Genomic DNA, 12,777 nt, shown 5'->3' with positions numbered 1-12,777 from the left:
CCACTAATATTGGCACCCAGTGACATGTACAGTGCCCTCCACTAATATTGGCACCCAGGGACATGTACAGTGCTCTCCACTAATATTGGCACCCAGTGACATGCACAGTGCTCTCCACTAATATTGGCACCCAGTGACATGTACAGTACCCTCCACTAATATTGGCACCCAGTGACATGCACAGTGCTCTCCACTAATATTGGCACCCAGTGACATGTACAGTGCTCTCCACTAATATTGGCATCCAGTGACATGTGCAGTGCCCTCCACTAATATTGGCACCCCTTGATAAATATGAGCTGTACATTTTGTTATTTATTGTTTGTCCTCTTGGTCTTTCATTCCAAATATTTACACAAATCTAACCTTTAATTAAAGTAAAATAATTGTAAGAAAAAATCAATCCTTATCATAAAACATTTTTTTTCTCAAATATATGTGTGCCACAATTATTGGTACCCCTTCATTCAATACTTTGTGCAACCTCTCTAAGCCAAGATAACAGCTCTGAGTCTTCTCCTATAATGTGTAATGGGGTTTGAGAGCACATGGCAGCAAGGGATCTAAGACCATTCCTCCATACAGAACCTCTCCAGATCCTTCAGATTCCCAGGTCCACTCTTGTGGACTCTCCTCTCAGCTCATCCCATAGGTTTTCTATGGGGTTTGGGTCAGGGGACTGGGAAGGCCATGGTAACACCTTGACTCTGTGGTCAGTGAATAATTTTTTTGTGTTGATTTTGAGGTGTGCTTTGGATCGTTGTCCTGCTGGAACATCCAACCGCGGCCCAGTTTCAGCTTCCTAGCAGAGGCCGTCGGGTTTTGATTTAATATCTGCTGCTACTTGAATGATAGTCCCCAATAACATGTTTCCTAACAAGTTGTCCAGGGGTTTTTGGAAGGAAAAACAGCCCCACAACATCAAAGATCCACCGACCGTACTTCACAGTGGGGATGAGGTACTTTTCTGCAAGGCTATCTTTCTTTTGTCTTCGCCAAACCGACCTCTGGTGTTTGTTTACAAAAAACTCTATATTGGTCTCATCTGACCATAGAACCAGGTCCCATTGAAACTCTATATTGGTCTCATCTGACCATAGAACCCAGTCCCATTGAAACTCTATATTGGTCTCATCTGACCATAGAACCCGGTCCCATTGAAACTCTATATTGGTCTCAGAACCCAGTCCCATTGAAACCATAGAACCCAGTCCCCCATTGAAACTCTATATTGGTCTCATCTGACCATAGAACCCAGTCCCATTGAAACTCTATATTGGTCTCATCTGACCATAGAACCTGGTCCCATTGAAACTCTATATTGGTCTCATCCGACCATAGAACCTCCCATTGAAACTCTATATTGGTCTCATCCGACCATAGTCCCATTGAAACTCTATATTGGTCTCATCTGACCATAGAACCCGGTCCCATTGAAACTCTATATTGGTCTCATCCGACCATAGAACCTGGTCCCATTGAAACTCTATATTGGTCTCATCTGACCATAGAACCTGGTCCCATTGAAACTCTATATTGGTCTCCATTGAAACTCTATATTGGTCTCATCCATAGAACCCGGTCCCATTGAAACTCTATGTTGGTCTCATCTGACCATAGAACCCGGTCCCATTGAAACTCTATGTTGGTCTCATCTGACCATAGAACCCGGTCCCATTGAAACTCTATGTTGGTCTCATCTGACCATAGAACCCAGTCCCATTGAAACTCTATGTTGGTCCCATTGAAGCTCTATATTGGTCTCATCTGACCATAGAACCCGGTCCCATTGAAACTCTATGTTGGTCTCATCTGACCATAGAACCAAGTCCCATTGAAACTCTATATTGGTCTCATCTGACCATAGAACCCAGTCCCATTGAAACTCTATATTGGTCTCATATGACCATAGAACCTGGTCCCATTGAAACTCTATCTTGGTCTCATCCGACCATAGAACCCGGTCCCATTGAAACTCTATATTGGTCTCATCTGACCATAGAACCCAGTCCCATTGAAACTCTATATTGGTCTCATCTGACCATAGAACCCAGTCCCATTGAAACTCTATATTGGTCTCATCTGACCATAGAACCTGGTCCCATTGAAACTCTATATTGGTCTCATCCGACCATAGAACCTATATTGGTCCCATTGAAACTCTATATTGGTCTCATCTGACCATAGAACCCGTCCCATTGAAACTCTATATTGGTCCATTGACCAAGAACTCCCATTGAAACTATATTGGTCTCATCCGACCATAGAACCCCCATTGAAACTCTATATTGGTCTCATCTGACCATAGAACCTGGTCCCATTGAAACTCTATATTGGTCTCATCTGACCATAGAACCCGGTCCCATTGAAACTCTATTGGTCTCATTGGTCCCATTGAAACTCTATATTGGTCTGACCATCCGACCATAGAACCCGGTCCCATTGAAACCCGAACCCGGTCCCATTGAAACTCTATATTGGTCTCATCTGACCATAGAACCCGGTCCCATTGAAACTCTATATTGGTCTCATCTGACCATAGAACCTGGATGGTCCCATTGAAACTCTATATTGGTCTCATCTGACCATAGAACCTGGTCCCATTGTCCCATTGAAACTCTATATTGGTCTCATCTGACCATAGAACCCAGTCCCATTGAAACTCTATATTGGTCTCATCTGACCATAGAACCCAGTCCCATTGAAACTCTATATTGGTCTCATCTGACCATAGAACCCAGTCCCATTGAAACTCTATATTGGTCTCATCTGACCATAGAACCTGGTCCCATTGAAACTCTATATTGGTCTCATCTGACCATAGAACCCCCAGGTCCCATTGAAACTCTATATTGGTCTCATCTGACCATAGAACCCGGTCCCCCATTGAAACTCTATATTGGTCCCATAGAACCCGGTCCCATTGAAACTCTATATTGGTCTCATCTGACCATAGAACCCCATTGAAACTCCCATTGAAACTCTATATTGGTCTCATCTGACCATAGAACTCATCCCATTGACCATACCCAGTCCCATTGAAACTCTATATTGGTCTCATCTGACCATAGAACCCAGTCCCATTGAAACTCTATATTGGTCTCATCTGACCATAGAACCCGGTCCCATTGAAACTCTATATTGGTCTCATCTGACCATAGAACCCAGTCCCATTGAAACTCTATATTGGTCTCATCTGACCATAGAACCCGGTCCCATTGAAAGTCCCAGTAACGTTTGTCAAACTGTAGGCGCTTGAGTTTGTTGTTTTTAATGGCAACCCTCCTAAACAACTTGTGGTTATGTAGGTGACGTCTGATCGCAGTTTTGGAGACTTTCTGACCCCAAAACCCAACGTCTGCAATTCTCCATCTGTGATCCTTGGAGATTTTTGTTGGTCATTCAAACCATCATCCTCACTGTGCTTGGGGTCAATTGTTTTATTTTTTATTTTATTTTACATTTCTTTAACCAGGCAAGTCAGTTAAGAACACATTCTTATTTTCAATGACGGCCCAGTGGGTTAACTGCCTGTTCAGGGGCAGAACGACAGATTTGTACCTTGTCGGCTCGGGGGTTTGAACTCGCAACCTTCCGGTTACTAGTCCAACGCTCTAACCACTAGGCTACCCTGCCGCTCCAATATAGAGACACGTTCTCTTCCAGGCCGATAGTTAACACCTCCAGTTGCTTTAAACTTCTTCATTATTGCCCTGATAGAGGAAATGGACATTTCCAACCGTTGAGCTATTTTCTCACAGCCATTTCCTGGTTTGTGCAGCTCAACAACCTTTTGTCTCAAATCGTTACTGTATTCCCAGGTTTTTCCCATTGTGATGGATGACTATGGGGACTTGGTCTGTGTGTCACCTCATATTTATACCCCGGTGAAACAGGAATTCATGACTTAGGTGTTCCTATCCACTCAGGTGAACTTAAGAAATGTAACATATGAATGGGAATATACTTCAGTTAGATTTTACTCATTAGAACTTCTGGGGGTGCCAATAATTGTGGCACACATGTTTTAGAGAAAAATATATTTATTTCATTTATTTCACATACATTATTCTTCAATCATTTTACTTCAATTAAAAGGTTTGATTTTTGTGAATATTTTTGAATAAAATACCAAAAGGCCATTTTGCTCATATTTACCAACGGTGCCAATATTAGTGGAGGGCACTGTTCTCTGAACGACCTAAAATGTATATATCCCCTATTGATCTTTCACATTCAGGACAAGGCCAACCCCAAGCTGTATCCAGGGCTGGCCTGGATATGTTCTTCACACCAAAATTTCTACCATGGTCCAAACCCATTATGTTGGATGCATGTCCAGGCCGACTCATCTGGGCTTGGCATGGCTCAGTGTCAGCTTAGTCCAGGCCAACTCATCTGGGCTTGGCTTGGCTCAGTGTCAGCTTACTCCAGGCCAGCTCATCTCGACTTGGCATGGCTCAGTGTCAGCTTACTCCAGGCCAGCTCATCTGGACTTGGCTTGGCTCAGTGTCAGCTTAGTCCATTAGTCCAGGCCGACTCATCTGGGCTTGGCATGGATCAGTGTCAGCTTAGTCCAGGCCGACTCATCTGGACTTGGCTTGGCTCAGTGTCAGCTTAGTCCAGGCCGACTCATCTGGGCTTGGCATGGATCAGTGTCAGCTTAGTCCAGGCCGACTCATCTGGGCTTGGCTTGGCTCAGTGTCAGCTTAGTCCAGGTCAACTCATCTGGGCTTGGCATGGCTCAGTGTCAGCTTAGTCCAGGCCGACTCATCTGGACTTGGCTTGGCTCAGTGTCAGCTTAGTCCAGGCCGACTCATCTGGACTTGGCTTGGCTCAGTGTCAGCTTAGTCCAGGTCGACTCATCTGGACTTGGCTTGGCTCAGTGTCAGCTTAGTCCAGGTCGACTCATCTGGACTTGGCTTGGCTCAGTGTCAGCTTAGTCCAGGTCGACTCATCTGGGCTTGGCTTGGCTCAGTGTCAGCTTAGTCCCGCAGTGTGTAAACCGCCATTGTGTTCTTATGTTCTGAGTCCCTACAGTACACCCTTAGAAAAAAAGGTTCCAAAGGGGTTCTTCGGCTGTCTCCATAGGAGAACCCTTTTTTGGTTCCAGGTAGAACCCATTTTGGTTCCAAGTAGAACTCTTTTTGGAAAGGGTTTTACATCATACCCAAAAGGGTTCTACCTGGAACTGAAATGGTTCTAACTGGAACCAAATAGGGTTCTTCAAAGGGGTTCTCCTATGGGGACAGCCGAAGAACTGTTTTAGGTTGTAGATAGCACCTTTTTCTCCTAAGAGTGTACCTCTCTTCACACTACAGAGCCAAACTCAACTAAGCTGGCCTGGTTAGTCATTCAGCAGTTGCTGGAAGCCTGTGGAAGCCTGAGGAAGCCTGTGGGAGCCAGTGGAAGCCTGCCAGGAAGCCTGTGGGAGCCAGTGGAAGCCTGGAAGTCTGTGGAAGCCTCTGCGAGCCTGTGGAAGCCTGGAAGTCTGTGGGAGCCTGTGGAAGCCTGTTGGAGCCTGTGGGAGTCTGTGGAAGCCTGTGGGGGCCTGTGGAAGCCTGTGGGAGCCTGTGGAAGTCTGTGGAAGCCTGTGGAAGCCTGTGGAGCCTGTGGGAGTCTGTGGAAGCCTGTGGAGCCCGTGGAAGTCTGTGGAAGCCTGTGCTGGAATTGACCATGTGAGATAAGGGGTTCAGTGACAGTACTGCATAATATAGGCTAAAAAGCTGTGTGATTCCGCTACAAGACCATGGTGCTCGCCTCACGGGAGCTGTGAGGGAACGGCACCTCAGTACCTCCAGGCTCTGATCAGGCCCTACACCCAAACAAGGGCACTGCGTTCATCCACCTCTGGCCTGCTCGCCTCCCTACCACTTCGGGCTACAGTTCCCGCTCAGCCCAGTCAAAACTGTTCGCTGCTCTGGCCCCCCAATGGTGGAACAAACTCCCTCACGACGCCAGGACAGCGGAGTCAATCACCACCTTCCGGAGACACCTGAAACCCCACCTCTTCAAGGAATACCTAGGATAGGGTAAGTAAGGGTAAGTAATCCTTCTCACCCCCCTTCTCCCCCCCAAACAAGATTTAGATGCAAGTGGCTGTTCCACTGGTTGTCATAAGGTGTATGCACCAATTTGTAAGTCGCTCTGGATAAGAGCGTCTGCTAAATGACTTAAATGTAAAATGTAAATTTAAAACATATCAGTCTGTGTGAATTAGAACATATCACTCTGTGTGATTTTGACCATATCACTCTGTGTGATTTAGACCATATCAGTCTGTGTGATTTAGACCATATCAGTCTGTGTGATTTAGAACGTATCAGTCTGTGTGATTTAGAACATATCAGTCTGTGTGAATTAGAAGTTGCTCTGCTCTGTGTGAATTAGAAGTTGCTCTGCTCTGTGTGAATTAGAAGTTGCTCTGCTCTGTGTGAATTAGAAGTTGCTCTGCTCTGTGTGAATTAGAAGTTGCTCTGCTCTGTGTGAATTAGAAGTTGCTCTGCTCTGTGTGAATTAGAAGTTGCTCTTCTCTGAGCAGAGTTCAAGAGCGATTGTGATGCTTAGCTCATGCAGTGTATCGTGCATAAGGCCGCGGGTTTAATCACCCTCTGTGTGTTTTGTTTCTCTGTGTTGGTTCTCCTCTCATCTGTACAAGTGCGACGTACAGACAGAACAAAACCCGCCCGGTGACCCAGCACTCTGACGGTTTCGGAACAAGTTGTGAGCCGACTTGGGCTGCTGCATCCCGGAGTTCAACGATCATTTTTTGTTTGACATAATATGTAGAGAGTATAGAATTCAACCATTTAATTGGGGTTCAAATATGCATTTTAGATTTGTGAACACAGCCATCCACGACAACAACTGTCCGTAAGGCACAAATAGCTGAATGAGAGAGCAGCAGTGTGATTCACATCAATGCGCTGTGTAGATATCAATAACAAGGTGATGTCCGTATCGCTGTAGACGACACCACTACTGTCATCCTGTACCTCCAAGCGTTTATTCCAGATGGATCATCTTTGGATGCCGACAGCAGTCACACCATTGGAGGACATCGTTTGGACCGAAGCCAAGCAGAAAACCCCTTCCTGCTCTCTTCCACCGCGATCCATCAAACACATTTTGGTGTGTCATCATAGTGGTCTCTGATTGGGGGTCATCATTTTGATGTGTCATCATAGTGGTCTCTGATTGGGGGTCATCATTTTGATGTTTCATCATAGTGGTCTCTGATTGGGGGTCATCATTTTGATGTGTCATCATAGTGGTCTCTGATTGGGGGTCATCATTTTGATGTTTCATCATAGTGGTCTCTGATTGGTGGTCATCATTTTGATGTTTCATCATAGTGGTCTCTGATTGGTGGTCATCATTTGGTGTGTCATCATAGTGGTCATCATTTGATGTGTCATCATAGTGGTCTCTGATTGGTGGTCATCATTTTGATGTTTCATCATAGTGGTCTCTGATTGGTGGTCAGACTCGCTCAGGTGGAACAAACTTAAACTTGCGCTTTTTTTTCCAACGCTGATTTGAATGTCATGGAGAAAACATCCTTTCTGAATTTAAAAGTAGTAAAACTAATCCTCCAAGTAATCATCTCGTTTTTCAAAAGGATCTGTAAATTGATAACAATATTTTTGCTCCCTTACCATGGTAACGAACCTGTGTGAGAAGCACGCCTGTATTCACTTACCATGGTAACGAACCTGTGTGAGAAGCACGCCTGTATTCACTTACCATGGTAACGAACCTGTGTGAGAAGCACGCCTGTATTCACTTACCATGGTAACGAACCTGTGTGAGAACAACACCTGTATTCACTTACCATGGTAACGAACCTGTGTGAGAAGCACGCCTGTATTCACTTACCATGGTAACGAACCTGTGTGAGAAGCACGCCTGTATTCACTTACCATGGTAACGAACCTGTGTGAGAAGCACGCCTGTATTCACTTACCATGGTAACGAACCTGTGTGAGAAGCACGCCTGTATTCACTTACCATGGTAACGAACCTGTGTGAGAAGCACGCCTGTATTCCCTTACCATGGTAACGAACCTGTGTGAGAAGCACGCCTGTATTCACTTACCATGGTAACGAACCTGTGTGAGAAGCACGCCTGTATTCACTTACCATGGTAACGAACCTGTGTGAGAAGCACGCCTGTATTCACTTACCATGGTAACGAACCTGTGTGAGAAGCACGCCTGTATTCACTTACCATGGTAACGAACCCGTGTGAGACCAACACCTGGCGGTGGTTGTGTGAGAAGCACGCCTGTATTCACTTACCATGGTAACGAACCTGTGTGAGAAGCACGCCTGTATTCACTTACCATGGTAACGAACCTGTGTGAGAAGCACGCCTGTATTCACTTACCATGGTAACGAACCTGTGTGAGAAGCACGCCTGTATTCACTTACCATGGTAACGAACCTGTGTGAGAAGCACGCCTGTATTCACTTACCATGGTAACGAACCTGTGTGAGAAGCACGCCTGTATTCACTTACCATGGTAACGAACCTGTGTGAGAAGCACGCCTGTATTCACTTACCATGGTAACGAACCTGTGTGAGAAGCACGCCTGTATTCACTTACCATGGTAACGAACCTGTGTGAGAAGCACGCCTGTATTCACTTACCATGGTAACGTCATCCTGTGTGAGAAGCACGCCTGTATTCACTTACCATGGTAACGAACCTGTGTGAGAAGCACGCCTGTATTCACTTACCATGGTAACGAACCTGTGTGAGTCAGCACGCCTGTATTCACTTACCATGGTAACGAACCTGTGTGAGAAGCACGCCTGTATTCACTTACCATGGTAACGAACCTGTGTGAGAAGCACGCCTGTATTCACTTACCATGGTAACGAACCTGTGTGAGAAGCACGCCTGTATTCACTTACCATGGTAACGAACCTGTGTGAGAAGCACGCCTGTATTCACTTACCATGGTAACGAACCTGTGTGAGAAGCACGCCTGTATTCACTTACCATGGTAACGAACCTGTGTGAGAAGCACGCCTGTATTCACTTACCATGGTAACGAACCTGTGTGAGAAGCACGCCTGTATTCACTTACCATGGTAACGAACCTGTGTGAGAAGCACGCCTGTATTCACTTACCATGGTAACGAACCTGTGTGAGAAGCACGCCTGTATTCACTTACCATGGTAACGAACCTGTGTGAGAAGCACGCCTGTATTCACTTACCATGGTAACGAACCTGTGTGAGAAGCACGCCTGTATTCACTTACCATGGTAACGAACCTGTGTGAGAAGCACGCCTGTATTCACTTACCATGATCTCTCTCCGCTCTCTCCTCTGATAGACGTGAACCTGCAACTCTCCTCTCTCCAGCGTTGCACTTAATACTTAGTTTATTTATAGAATCATAGCCGTGCGCAGGGTTCTGGAGGAGCCCCTGATAAATTAATAATAATAATAATAATAAATAATATATGCCATTTAGCAGACGCTTTTATCCAAAGCGACTTACAGTCATGTGTGCATACATTCTACGTATGGGTGGTCCCGGGAATCGAACCCACTAACCTGGCGTAACAAGCGCCATGCTCTACCAACTGAGCTACAGAAGGACCAAATTTCAAATAAATTGAAAGACATTTTCCAAAATGATAGAATGCCTGCTGTTTGTTCAGGAAGAAATAAATAACTCAGAACTCAGAATAGCCTAATACACCGAGATAAGGCCTATAATTTAGCCACAGAAGATCAATGGCTTCTTCTAATTTTATATATATATACTAGCTGTGGCTGTAGGCCCAATGACAAAGCGTAGCCTGCAGTCCAGAACGTTCTCACACTCAATGTACAGTCAGGAACACAGCAGCAAATCTGTCAGCGAACAAACAGCAGACGAAACAGAGCTTTATGCAATATTTCAGATATAATCGCGAGGAAACACAGGTTGGAAAGGAAATAACTCCTGCTTAAAAGACACGACTCGTTTCTATCTGCTGTAGGCTACCAAAACATTTAATCAACTTCCAAATATATTATTTTTACAAAGTTAAACAAGAGAGAGAACGTTTTTTTTTTTTGGCACCAGCGTGATCGAACACCGCCATCACCAGCTAGTGAACAGAGCACCGGCCATCACCATCTAGCGAACAGAACACCGGCCATCACCAGCTAGTGAACAGAGCACCGGCCATCACCAGCTAGTGAACAGAGCACCGGCCATCACCAGCTAGAGAACAGAACACCGGCCATCACCAGCTAGTGAACAGAGCACCGGCCATCACCAGCTAGTGAACAGAGCACCGGCCATCACCAGCTAGTGAACAGAACACCGGCCATCACCAGCTAGTGAACAGAGCACCGGCCATCACCATCTAGTGAACAGAGCACCGGCCATCACCATCTAGTGAACAGAGCACCGGCCATCACCAGCTAGTGAACAGAACACCGGCCATCACCAGCTAGCGAACAGAACACCGGCCATCACCATCTAGTGAACAGAGCACCGGCCATCACCAGCTAGTGAACAGAACATCACCGGCCATCACCATCTAGTGAACAGAGCACCGGCCATCACCATCTAGTGAACAGAACACCGGCCATCACCAGCTAGTGAACAGAGCACCGGCCATCACCAGCTAGTGAACAGAGCACCGGCCATCACCAGCCAGTGAACAGAGCACCGCCATCACCAGCTAGTGAACAGAACACCGGCCATCACCAGCTAGTGAACAGAACACCGCCATCACCATCTAGTGAACAGAACACCGGCCATCACCAGCCAGTGAACAGAGCACCGCCATCACCATCTAGTGAACAGAGCACCGGCCATCACCAGCCAGTGAACAGAGCACCGGCCATCACCAGCTAGTGAACAGAGCACCGGCCATCACCAGCCAGTGAACAGAACACCGGCCATCACCATCTAGTGAACAGAGCACCGGCCATCACCAGCTAGTGAACAGAGCACTGGCCATCACCAGCTAGTGAACAGAACACCGGCCATCACCATCTAGTGAACAGAGCACCGGCCATCACCAGCTAGTGAACAGAACACCGGCCATCACCAGCTAGTGAACAGAACACCGGCCATCACCAGCTAGTGAACAGAGCACCGGCCATCACCAGCTAGTGAACAGAGCACCGGCCATCACCAGCTAGTGAACAGAGCACCGCCATCACCAGCTAGTGAACAGAGCACCGGCCATCAACAGCTAGTGAACAGAGCACCGGCCATCACCATCTAGTGAACAGAACACCGCCATCACCATCTAGTGAACAGAACACCGGCCATCACCATCTAGTGAACAGAACACCGGCCATCACCAGCCAGTGAACAGAGCACCGGCCATCACCATCTAGTGAACAGAGCACCGGCCATCACCAGCTAGTGAACAGAGCACCGGCCATCACCATCTAGTGAACAGAGCACCGGCCATCACCATCTAGTGAACAGAACACCGGCCATCACCAGCTAGTGAACAGAGCACCGCCATCACCATCTAGTGAACAGAGCACCGGCCATCACCAGCTAGTGAACAGAGCACCGGACATCACCATCTAGTGAACAGAGCACCGGCCATCACCAGCTAGTGAACAGAGCACCGGCCATCACCAGCTAGTGAACAGAGCACCGGCCATCACCAGCTAGTGAACAGAACACCGCCATCACCATCTAGTGAACAGAACACCGGCCATCACCAGCTAGTGAACAGAACACCGGCCATCACCAGCTAGTGAACAGAGCACCGGCCATCACCAGCTAGTGAACAGAACACCGGCCATCACCAGCTAGTGAACAGAGCACCGGCCATCACCATCTAGTGAACAGAGCACCGGCCATCACCATCTAGTGAACAGAGCACCGCCATCACCAACTAGTGAACAGAGCACCGCCATCACCATCTAGTGAACAGAGCACCGGCCATCACCATCTAGTGAACAGAGCACCGGCCATCACCAGCTAGTGAACAGAGCACCGGCCATCACCATCTAGTGAACAGAGCACCGGCCATCACCAGCTAGTGAACAGAACACCGGCCATCACCAGCTAGTGAACAGAACACCGGCCATCACCATCTAGTGAACAGAACACCGCCATCACCAGCTAGTGAACAGAACACCGGCCATCACCAGCTAGTGAACAGAACACCGGCCATCACCAGCCAGTGAACAGAGCATCATTTGGGTCAGTCAGTGAAACTGGAAAGCATTTTTAGGTCTATAATTTCCTCATATTGTAGCCTACAAAATGTACGCTCTGAAAATAAATGGTTCCTGGAGTATCCTTTAGGGGTCCTTCAAACTGAAACTATGAGGAAACCTCTATAAATTCTCTGAAAATAAATGGTTCCTGGAGTATCCTTTAGGGGTCCTTCAAACTGGAACTATGAGGAAACCTCTATAAATTCTTCGAAGGACCCTTTAAAAGTAGGCCGACATTTTGTAAATAAGAATTTGTTCTTAAACCGACTTGCCGAGTTTAAATCAAGGTTCAATAAAATAAATAAAAATGGTTATTCAAAGAACCCGTTTTAATGGATCCTCGAAGGACCTTTGACCTTTTGGGGTTCATTCATTTTTTAACTACCCCCCCATTATTTTATTCATAATAATATGCATAACAATAACACAACATTTTAGTTGTTGATGTTTATGTCTCCCAGCAGAGCCCCAAGTCCATTGGATATATCCTCTGGCTTGTTGATGTTTATGTCTCCCAGCAGAGCCCCAAGTCCATTGGATATATCCTCTGGCTTGTTGATGTTTATGTCTCC

Source organism: Oncorhynchus keta, unplaced genomic scaffold, assembly GCF_023373465.1.
Source record: "Oncorhynchus keta strain PuntledgeMale-10-30-2019 unplaced genomic scaffold, Oket_V2 Un_contig_1717_pilon_pilon, whole genome shotgun sequence".
NCBI lineage: Eukaryota > Metazoa > Chordata > Actinopteri > Salmoniformes > Salmonidae > Oncorhynchus > Oncorhynchus keta.
The sequence above is the reverse complement of the archived record's forward strand: the minus strand, read 5'-3'. Positions refer to the sequence as shown.